Here is a 12,108-nt window from a genome sequence, read left to right as displayed (position 1 = left end):
AGCTGACCGGCGATACCCTGGCGGGACAAGAAGCTCTCGTCCAGCAAGTACGTCGAGCAGCCAGGGCCAGTGGAGTCCTGGAATGAGGACCCCACCCACTCGACCTCAAGAGCAACCACCTCGATGGTCCGAATAAATGTTTTTCTCTCTCTCTCTCTCTCTGCGTGAACTTTTCGTCTTGTACTCTGGCAGCATGTGAAAGCACCTTTTCCATTTGCGCGCACAATTCAAAACTATTTCAGTTTGGTACCACGCATTGGCGTGGACGAATTGGCCTGAAAGGAGGATGAGTAAAATGAAAAAAGTCAGGAATTGAACAAAACCATTCTACCTTCATGCCGTAAGCACCAACCACGAGCATGTGGTCGAATGAAACAGTAAAAAAAAAAAGATCGATAAAAAGCATCTCGAATCGACAACCAGAAATGTGGAAGGCAAAGAGGTGAATGGAGACCCCGTCACACTATCGAAGGCTTTTGCGCAGTCAACTTGACAATCAGGGTGGCAACTTCAAGGCTATATTAGCATGCTCACCGTAGACGGCTAAATGACAGCAATGGAGAGAGTAGCAATATTAAGCCTCGTTCTGATTCCCGACTAAACCAGCAAAGAACGTCCTGAACAGCCCACAACAAAGAAGAACAATATAGGTTACTTTGGTGCCCAAACAAGATTGCGGCTGACTAGGCAGCCTGGAATCTGCGCGTAAGAAAAGATGGCGACACTTTGTCCAGGCCTAAAGTAGTTCACACCGTGTTTCCTTATCCTATCAGAATCAAAGTGTCAAAGCTTAAACAATGATATATTTTTCTGGCGACTTTAGGTGCATTCACGCTGCAGAAACACGTTCCAAATATGCTCTAATACTTGGGGCCCAAACTGTATTCGCAGCCGTCAAAATAGACTGGTGTCAACGCTGGTCAGACTTGTAAAACATCTAAACCCTTTCGAGATTGCCAAACTACAGCATCCGAAAGCGTCAAATCACGCTATTTTTAATGTTGTTTCATTTCCCCCTATGCGTTGGAAATATCTCACATGTTCAATTTCCAACTAGCTAAGTCTTTAGCCTTTAGCACTGCTCTGAAGAACCAACCACATAGGACGCGTTCAAGACGGGTTTTTAACGAATGTCGCAGTGAGACAATACTGCACAGATTCCGCATTGCCGCAGTGGCTGAAATGAATTCATCGCAGTTGCCGCACTAAATTACCGGCACACAGGATGGCGTCTGTCATCATCACATGGCCATCGTCACGTGTTGGAACAGGTCAGGTTACAATGAATGAGCGCAGTTACCCTCAGCCATCCGAGCCTTCTGGCCATCCTGCTGATAACCCAAGTAATAGGGTGTGCGACGTTCCAAGTTCGGTATTGCTAAGGCAATCACTCACTAAATCTACGGGCTGTAGTTCAGCGCTACAAGCACGGCAAATAGCTGCACCAATATGTGTCTTTGTGCCTCACAGCTTCGACTAACTTTGCGATTTAACTAAACTGTCACGGTCTATAATAACCTTCATAAACACGGCATCTTGAAATCTGCACATGCTTTCCGGCAAGCTTCCGGTTTTCCAACACTCAAAGAGAAATAGCTTTCAAATAGTAACGGCAAGAGCAAGAAAGAAGAGTGATGAGCCCAACGGAACAAGTAAAAAAAGCTGTATCCTGACGTATCTACATGCTCTTATGGTAATGCGTTAGCAAGAATATGCCGCTACTAACGTCAGGCTGACGGCGACTTGCATTGGCAAGCGCGGATTTGAAGTCACATACACAGTGTTTACTAAGCGATGAGTACCTGAGAAAATGGAAAAGGTGGACAGCAAATTTCACATGCATTTGCGCTCGCGGTACATACAACATCCCTATGAGTAGGCGTGATGTCACTGCCTACAAAGCACCTGCTGACCGGGGTAGTCTTTATTAATGCGAAAGTATTATATGCCCCATGACGCGAAAACCCTTCGGCGTAGTCGACGTGATCGAAGGGCGGTACCAAAAATAGCCAATCGTATGAACCGCAAGAACACGTCACAAAATGCTCTTATGGACGTCAAATTTCTCACGGAGGCTTCTGTAAACTAAGTAAACTGATAGCTTTGAAAACAAAATTTAGTAAATTTCGGTCTGGGTGGGAACCGAGCCCGGTCCTCCAGGGCGCGAAGCGAGCACGCCTCCCCGACACCACGGCGGCTCCACGGCTCTCGTTGACTAAAGGTGGGCCTAGTGCGTACGTCATTGCACATGTGACAGCGCAGCCAATGAGGAGAAGGTGGCGCCACGTCATGAGCATATAAAGGGAGTGTATGAAATAAAAAACATTAATGTCCCGTTGGACAGCGCTGAGCGGTCCTTCGAGTTGTGAAGTCCTCGCGGCCAAGCTAGCACGTTGAGACGCTGGGCGCGTTTAGATTTGTCCTTACCGAGTCGCAGTTAGAATGTAGGCGAGAGCTAACGCAGACGAGTGACGCGGGGGAAAAAGATACATTGCACCAATGGGAATATAATGCTTTCGCATGCCCACACGTAAGCAGTCTTAAGTGTCTCTGCCGAATTTTTTTCTAAACATCTTTAAAACATGTTTTGACAGTCATTACATAAAGAAGTGAACGCAAGCTTCCTCACATGTGCGTAAACATCGCTCCTCATGACAGTGTGAGCACAAGTGGTGCCTCGCTTCCCACGATACACTTCATATGAGTAGTCACAGAGAGTTGCTTGCCTCCAAGTGGAGTGTGAATTTACCACGTTGGAAGAGATAATTAAAAACGAGAGAAACCATGCAGAAACTGATAATGCGTTGTTGCTGGCGGCAAGGAAAGGCTCCGGCATGTCTGAAACTTACAATAAAACAATCATGCTTGCAAAGTAAGAATTAACGTGCGAGATTCTACATGCTAAATCGTTTCCGCACCTACGAACTTAGCGCACCGCTCTTTTTCTCGTCTACCCAACGAGGAGCAGCTACGATGTGACGCAGTGGGCATTGTCACTTGCACCATCAGCGCCTTTCGTAAACCTAATCTGCGTGAAGATTAATCTACGTGAAACCTAAATCTGCGTGAAGATGCAATCTGTGCAGCTGTTTGATACTAAAGGTGTTTTTCGATCACAACTGTTGTTCTGTCTCATCACTTTTGGAATTGGTGTCGAGCTTTTCTTTGGTCGGACGCTAGATGATTAGACAATCTGGAAATGTATTTATCGATTCCTCAATGTCTAAAGCAGAAAACAGAGGGACATATGACAAAGTGTCAAAACTAAATTTACGGGCATCGTTGACAGCATAATTCAGAGCAATTGAGAGCACCTCATTTGGAGATACCGGAGCAGCTCTAAGGTTGCGATCTAAAGCCGCTGCAGAGTGAAGAAAGGCCTATCGTCTTCAATCGCGGCTCGAGCGCAATGCATTGTGAAAGAAAGAGAGCCGAGTGGCCAGACGCACGCTGCTTGAATCACTTGCACAACGGCGTCCCACATACACCGGTGCGGCCGGCCCGACCTGACCGCACGCGCGGGGAGCTGCTGGGCGAAAACCGGGTCACCGTCACACCATGACGCCTTCCGGCCTGGCAATGAAATATCCGCCACGCGCATTTGCGCCTTGCCTTGTCGCGCGATCTAAACATTGAACCTACGGCAATGGCACTGACACGATGAGGTATCAGTTGTTGAGGTTTACGCCACTCGGCAGATGAGTCACAGCTGATGAGAACGTAGATCTTTAGTGTGAGCTCAGTGAGGGCAAAAATATGGGACAGCGTGACCTCAACTAGTGTGGTTTTTGAATCTGCCGTGCAAATGACGCAGTAAACGATGTGGCCAACTTGCGTACTACGATAACGAAAGGGCCCCGCCGTGGTCTTCATGCCGGCCTCGATATTTCCGGACATGCCACGAAATGACACTTGTTTGACTGAGCTACCTGCAGAGCATGTAATAAGTCCAATTTGATGTTCTCCCAAACTCAGAAAAACAAGAATGGAGGAATATCATCGGATACTGCGGGCCATATGAAGTTTCTACTTTATTTCTTGCTCTGAGGGTATATCGTGGCACGCCAAAACGCACTAAGTGATGAAAAAACTGCAGATTGGGAATTTTCACAATTCTTAAGTCCACTGTTGACTTTAGCACACTTACAAATTACAGGTGTATACGGCGTCATAAAGTGATACGGTAAAGCGCGGGCTAGTGGATTTATAAGAAGGAGCGATGGGAGTGTGCAAACGCCACATACTGCAGAGTTTATGATTGCTGGCTTTTCAGCTCCTAATAAAGGCCCGCGCTTATTTTATTTAATGCTATGCTTCCTATGCCTTGAAACAATCTAGATGCAATTACTTTTGACAACTTTTAATCGAGTAAGAGCATAATTTTGAATGTTATAGGTACAAAATTCCGAATAAACCGTCTTAACTTTTACAAAGCACTTTACCATGTTGTCGGTCCCCGCCTATACTTAGTATAACTTCCTATTACCCCTGATACCGTGAAGCATACCGGTGTCCAAGCCTAGGGCAGCGCTCTTCGGTCGAATACTAGCAAAGGTTAAGATGCGTGTACGGTAAAACCATGGTCCTTCAATACGAAGGACCGTGGTAAAACTAAAGCTCTGCTAAAATTGTCTACTGCTGTTGATGCAGAAATAGCTATGAACCAGCTATGGAAAGTTGTTTATATAGGACTTTATGACATCGTCTCGACAAGCTCTAATGCGGAATTGCCACTAAAGTGCTTTGCTTTTGGCTGTTTTCTTTTTTGCACGTCCTTTAGAAATGTGCTCATTGTTCGAGCATATCCTACTCTTTCACATTCACACTGCTATGGTACAGTGCATAGTAAGCTTGCCCTGCTAAAATACACAACTGAATTACGTCTCTACTTTTTGCAACAGTCGTGATGGTGAAATTGTGCCACCACTCATACATATATAGTTGCCACTTAATTTATTCAAAGTCATATATGAATAATTATTGGGCTTTGGGCTGGTCGGTTACATTAGAAACATAGATAATTTTGCCCTCACACAGAGGCCTAAAAGCTTGCCAGTGTCTTTACGACGCGCATGATGAAGCACACTCAAATTAAGCAAGCTCCTTCAGTTCGCCCTGCTTTGGAAAAACGGATATCCCTCTATTTCGCCTCTCATTTAGAGAGATCGACTGAGGGCAGCGAGAAAGGTTAAGTTGCGTGCCTGTTTCCACTTTAGCAGCTCACAGCATGCGCAGCAAACTACGCACTATAGCGCGCGCCAACAATCCCGAGAAACTAGCGCAGCTTTCTAGCACTCACGATTGATTAGGCAAGAAGACATCAATTTGAAGTTTTCCTAGCGGAACCTAATTCTCCTTCGTGAAACCGCCAACATCTGCATCTTCTTTTTTCTCAGAAAGCTCCGCTTCTATGAATCACCGCTACTTATTCTCTTAGCTTCTTTGACGGGCATCAGGAGACTGGTAGGTTCTAGGTATGAAGCCAACCGTCAGGGACCTGATATTTCAATAACACCCTACGCGCCCTTATTTGAGGAAGTCCTGCTACGACACTTGATGGTATGGATTCACCAAGACAAGCGAAGGATGCTACAATCTTCGCAGTAGGGAACGACTGCCTCTGAGCTCCTGAACAAAATATGCCGCAAGCATAACCCGCTCTTCTCCCCAAAAAGTGGAGCACTGCGGACATTTCGTGTCGCTTGTAGAGTTTTCACGAACACAATTAAGAAACAGCTTGTACAAAGGCTCGCTTACAGGACGTTGATGGTTTGCATGAGTCACGTTGCGGAGGAATACACTTTCAGCAGAATAGTTGCGCACTTTGTCAGGCTGCATACGGTCAGATTTCATCGCCATTCGTTGTAACTGTGGCTCACTTGAAGCATGGAGCGCTGTAGTGGTGCTTTGATTATATGGACGGAAGGACGGGCTCGGTGCGTTGCAGACAATGAAATCCGCAGTCCTCATATGTTGCACGTGGTGTTGAAGTGCAGGCAATGACTGAAGAACTGCCGCGGGCCGCCTGACCCCAGGCACCCGTAGTCCTTCCCGTCCGATGACCAAGGATAGACGAACTCACGACTAGTCTCTCTTGAGCATGCACACACCGTCGGTGAGTGCCTCAGAGAACGTCTTACGCTTGTACTCGAAGAAGTAGAAATTGATGAAGAGCGCCAGTCCCAGCATCCCCTGAGGCATCGCCACCAAGAGCAAGTACCGGGGATACCCGCAGTCGTAGAAGATAGTGATAAAGCCGTGAGCGATTATGAGCACGTGCTGCACGATCTGAGCGGTGGTGAGGTGCTTCTTCCACCACACGTAACGCCGGTACTCGGGCCCACAGGCGGCGAGGAAGTAGTAACTGTACATGACCACGTGGATGGCGCAGTTCATGATGAGGCCGAACAGAGTCTGCCCATCGGCGCCCAACGTGAAGAAGAGCCAGCCGTTGACCACCACAAGGGAATGGTGCATCACGTGCTGGCGCGTGATGTGGTCGTACTTCTTGCGCAGCACGAAGAACACCGTATCCAGGAAGTCGGCGATGCGCACGAACAAGTAGAAGTAGCCGTAGTACATGATGTTGAGCGAGTGCTCGTCCGTCGAGTAGTTCATTCCCTGGCAGAAGAGATTGTAGCCCCCGTAGAGGTAGGAGTTGGCCAGGAACTTCCAGCAGAAGAAGGCATTGGACACTACCATGAACACGTTGTAGACATTGATGAGCCTTTTGATGGGCAGGGGCTTGCGTGACGCCATCAGCTGTGGTCCGAGGACATAGATGAAGAGCAAGTAGCTCGACACTACGACCGTGATGAAGACGGGATCTCCCACGGGATACCAGTCGCGCGTCCTAGGGTCAGCCTTGGTGTACAGCCACTGACGTAGCTGGTCCACGTAGTCGATCCTAAGCGAGGCCATGGCTACGGGTGCTGTCCGTCTGATCTGCCGCACGGAAGATGTGAATGACGGCGGCTTCCTCGCTTGGCCAGCGAACGATTCAAGTGGGAGAAAGTGTGACGACGGACCGACTTTCGCTCTTAAAGGAGCCGAGGGTGAGGGTTGGCCCCTGCCTATTGCCATGTGGGTCAGGATTACGTAAGTGGGACAACGCGGTGGCGTTGGCCCCGCCGGATGTGGGGCACTGCCGCTGAGAGGCCCGTTGGTCGGCCGTCGCCCCGAACGAAAGCTTATGCTCCGGCTGCCGAGCGCGCTGCTGCCTTTTATGCGCTGTTTCCGTGCGGAATTTCGACGGTACGCACAGCACGGGCGCGTTGCATTTGTGGCTTGAACTGTGGCAAGACAGTGCTGAGCTCTAAGCATTCGCACATTGTTTGTTGCTGAGAGAGCAAGCAGTGGACATTTCACACCAGTATGCTGCATACGCAAATGTATTGCAGCGCACGTTATGGCGTCGCATGGTAATTGTCACAGCTTTCCTACAGGGGCTTCCTCTTCCTTATTTCTACAAAAAACGCAAACCTCTTCTTTTTTTTAGAAAATAGCTCAGAATAATAGCGTACGAAGTACAAACAACGTAAAATGAACGCAAATGAAAGAAAAATCAAACAGACTTCGGCGACAAACAACTGAGTCCATCAGGAAATATAGATTTTATATAGTGCAGTACTTGGGCACGCTGGTGATAACTATAGGAACCCAGTATTAATATTACAATACCACCATGTCAGAAAGAAGCGCAACACATGTATTTTTACTGAAGATAATAACAGTATTTTAGATCCCAAAATTTTAAGATATTAGGCGGCGATGTTTACGCGCCCTTGCCTATAGTAGCAGCATGCCTGCACTGATATGATCGAAATATACGGACCACACAGACAACTGTGAGGCATTCTCACAAAGTAAGCCTGTGAGCGTCTGCGTGGTATGTTTAACCTCACAAAGCCCGAACATAATTCCATGGCAAATAAGATTACAACTTGTTCACCTTTATTTCTAGACATGGGGGGGGGGGGCACACTCACAATAAATATATTATGTCACTTAAGTATCATTTGATAAGTATCGGAATGCTATGAAGTTACAATAATTGAAACCTCGTAGTCCCATTCCTTGTGATATGTCCACTATTTTTGAAGCGAAGCTTTCTTTGCCTCTTCCTTCAACTGTCCAACTGCTGCTGCTGCTGCGGCCTTGCACGTCGCGTTGGGGACTGGTTGAGAGCTCTCGGCAGGGGTGCAAGGTACGAGATAGGAGACGTCAACGACGTTTCGGTAGAGCGGGGCCACAGTGACCTCTGACACGCCCTGGGAGACTCAAGAAAACCACGCCCTAATTAGCCGTGACCCCGTGCTCACGCGCAACAGCAACGACAGTCGAGGTAGGGGGTAGGTAGGGAGAACGATAGAGAGGTAGTAGAGAAAGAAGAGGCTGGACATCGCTTGCTCAAACCGCATGTAACAAAAACACGTTTAATTTGTTAGAACGTGTTAAAGACATTTTAATTTTCAGCCGATACAACAGACGACATATAGACAACTCACGTGCTAGAGTGGCTACGTTCAACTTTCCAAGCTTCATCACCAAAACAATTTACCTTTCACTTACGGTCCTTAAAAGACGCCAAACGTACTTGGGGTGGCATTCCAAACTACCCGCTCTATATCATCATGAATTCCTAGCAAAGCTAAAATAGATTTTTTTCAGCCAACACGCCTGTGAACTTTTGGTTCTGTTTCTTCGTAACTCGAATGCGCTTTTGTGCTCTATTTCTCTTCTACTTTGCTTTCTTGTGGTGTAAGACGTCCTTAAAATGTGGCATCAGGGGTAGCTTGAGGAAATCTTATGTAACGAAAACAAGTTACACTATTATCGACGACATCTTTGCGACTCTACAACCAACGTATCATACTTTGGTATCCTTGTGTAGAGAAAGAAAATCTCATTACTCGATCATCCAAGTGTCGGGTCCGCAGATGGCGCGATTTCTGCACCGCGCACGACGCAATCGGAGCTTAATTTAGCCTCTCGCTCAGCGTTCAGAGACGCATGACTCGGCAGTGCGTATGTAGACCCGAGCGGGATTGGTCACGTTTGAGAGATATTCCAGCAGAAGTTTTTGTTGGGCTAGTTGGTGCATATTACTGAAGTACTATAGCGCCAAACAGACGACACAAGAAGAAGAGACACGGACGAGCGCTCGTCCGTGTCTCTTCTTCTTGTGTCGTCTGTTTGGCGCTATAGTACTTCAGTAACGTTTGAGAGAGCTCACCGTAGCATAGCAAGTGAAGCTTATCAAACACAAACTCGTCCCTATCGGGAGTTAGAAGTGCCACAAGTGTGCAGTTCATTCTAGGTAGGTCGCGCTCGCTCGGCTATGGCCCCCTGCATTCGACACATAAATGACGTGAAGAGACTCGGACTGTGAGACAGAGGGAGCGAGCACGATTGTAAAAGTAGAACGTAAGACTCCCACAAAGCGTAGCACAGGAGAGACATGTCAGCTTTCCAATGCATGAATAAATGTACCTTGCACATTCGTCTGCGTTCGTTTCGGTACCCCAGTGCCCATACACCTTCTGCAACACACACGAGACATTTCACAAACGTATCCCATCGCCGCACCCTCTCTGATACAGCGTGCGCAATATTCCGGAAAGGCTGCATTGGCCGCGCGCGCATTTACTTTCGCGCCGAGATTCGTCATAGCGTTCTACGCATTTTCGCTATATTTTGTCACGGTGGTATTTTTGGTACTGACAGCGCAACGGGCTAAATTGTGCGCCCTTCGTGTAACAAACTGAGAACGCTCCAGATCCCTTGAATTAGTAATTTACTGCCAAGGCCTGAACTACCGTATTTTCGCGATTCTAAGCACCCCCCGATTCTAAACACCCCCCCCCCCCTTTATTTTCGCGAAAAAGTTTGGAAAAAATTTGCATGCGAATCTAAGCACTCCCCTATTTGTTAGGAAGACCGCGTAGCCAAGGCCGCCAAACGCGCTTGCTCACTCTGGAATCATTGCTCGGCGGACCTGCAGGGACGCGGTCGATGCTTCTGTTGGACGCGTTTCGCGGCAACCTGACCCCGGAGGTAAAGACAAAGCTTCCAAACATCAATAGCGACTTGGTTGTGATTCCGGGTGGCATGACGCCAGTGCTGCAACCCCTCGATGTTTCAGTCAACGAGCCCTTCAAAGCCAATCTTCGACAGGAGTACGAAGAGTGGGTGCGAAACCGACCGGAAGAAGGCGCTGACGGGAAAGCTGCAGAAAGCGTCCCCAACAACCATCGCAAAGTGGATCTCGGGCGCGTGGAAGAGGGTCCAAGTGGACGTTGTGGTCAAATCATTTAAGAAGTGCTCAATCACAAACAACTTCGACGGAACGGAAGACGACCTGCTGTGGGATACCGAAAGCAGCGGTTCAAGCAGTGCGACGAACTCGAGTGGCAGTGATAGTCACTGAGCATCCTACAAAAGCGAGGCACTCACTCTCTGTACCAAGTTTTCTTTTGAATGTTTTCAAAGTGAAATGGTATTTCTCGCACCCGTCTCGTCGTGATGGCGCAGCGAAAAGAGGGCGGGAGGGGGGGGGGGGGTCATTCTAGATTTTTCGAATCTAGGCACCCCCCTCCACTTTAGGCATCGCGTTCGTGACAAAAGGGGGTGCTTAGAATCGAGTAAATACGGTACAATCCACGTAGCTTCATGTTTGCGTATACAACACCCATAACTTGGCCGTTACTGTCACCAAACACAAAGAAGGGGCCTTAGTTATCTCATCGAGGGTATCAGGCGAACCTTCTATCCCGCATGAAAATAACCGGAAAAACGAGGGTTCAGTAATTACATCTAATTCCATGTAATTCCATGTAATTACATGTAAGTATGCTCATAATTATACTAGGAATGTTAAAATTTTGTTACATATTGCACTTACTATGCCCCGAATCTCTACTATGAGCCGAGAGTAATGCAGAGGTATTTCAGGACACTGAGAAACCTAGCAAAAAGCGGCAGGGGGGGCATGGGGCATTTTTAGCACTTGCTAGAGGATTTTTCTTTTCACAGAAGTTGTATTTATTAAACGTATGTTTAACTTCCCACGCTAGTTTTTGCTAGAGTTGCTCCCAAGTTAGCTGAGTTTATTCTTGGTGGCATTTGTAGTTACGCCAGGAGAGAGGAGAAAATCTTGCACCACTCGTAAAACACACCCAACGCTCCGGAGCATTTGCAAGCGTAATTAATTGCAAAAGCCGCTAATAGCACAGACGTTATCAAATTTTGACGCACATTATCCATAACCCGTCCTTAGTTTTGGTGCATTTTCTAGTTCACCCATGACATCGGGAAACAGACTACAAACCTCCTATGACACATGAAACTAAGTTAAAGAACGAGGGTTCAGTAATTATTTCCAACGCTTTCATTTAGGCCAACTACGTGGAAGTTTCATTACACATTAAGCTTAATATTGTTCCTATTTTAACCAAAACTGAAGTTAGCACAGTGTGCAGTTATTTTTGGAAGTCTGTAAATATCTGCGAATAACGGAAGTATGACACTTTGGGCCGTTGAAATAAGTAGCTTTCTACAAAGGCTGTAATTAGCTTGCACATATTAAATATTTATCCTAAGTCACAACATGCTTCCTACTTCAAGAAAATACAAACACCGTGCACCGCATTGTTCACCGAAGAGACCGCGTAAAAAGCAATTACATTGTTGTAAAACACTTAAAAATTGAGGAAACGCTACTTCCCTGGGAGTCTATAAAGGCAAGCGGGATCAAACTAGCAGAAAAAAGGGCGGACGTACATATGACCAGTGTCCTGGTGAAGTAAAATATGTGAGTATAAATTACTTCTTTGGTAAAATTTTCTCAATAAGTACTCGAAAGCGGTATATGCGGGGAAGGTTTCAAACGAACCATTCAAATACGGGCAACGTTTCGAAGTATGTTATCAAATGGCAGGCAACTGAAATTGTTATACCAACTGCTCGACAGACAACACGCTGCCCTTCTACTCTGTGAAGACGGATGACCAGAGAAGCTGTGCATGTGGGCCCCTTAAAGGGAAGCTGAAACACTTTTCGAAAAAAATGAGTTCTCTGCGGCATTCCACAGTTTTGAGTCCCCTGAAC

General features: G+C 47.0%; 1 pseudogene; it reads right to left on the bottom strand.

Moving 5' to 3' along the window:
* Window positions 1–6,084: 6,084 nt before the first annotated feature.
* On the bottom strand, window positions 6,085–6,921 carry LOC139056970 (very long chain fatty acid elongase 7 pseudogene; annotated as a pseudogene).
* Window positions 6,922–12,108: the final 5,187 nt, after the last annotated feature.

Source organism: Dermacentor albipictus, chromosome 3 (assembly GCF_038994185.2).
Source record: "Dermacentor albipictus isolate Rhodes 1998 colony chromosome 3, USDA_Dalb.pri_finalv2, whole genome shotgun sequence".
NCBI classification, from domain to species: domain Eukaryota; kingdom Metazoa; phylum Arthropoda; class Arachnida; order Ixodida; family Ixodidae; genus Dermacentor; species Dermacentor albipictus.
Note: the sequence above shows the minus strand (reverse complement) of the source record. Positions and strands in the feature narration are given on the sequence as shown.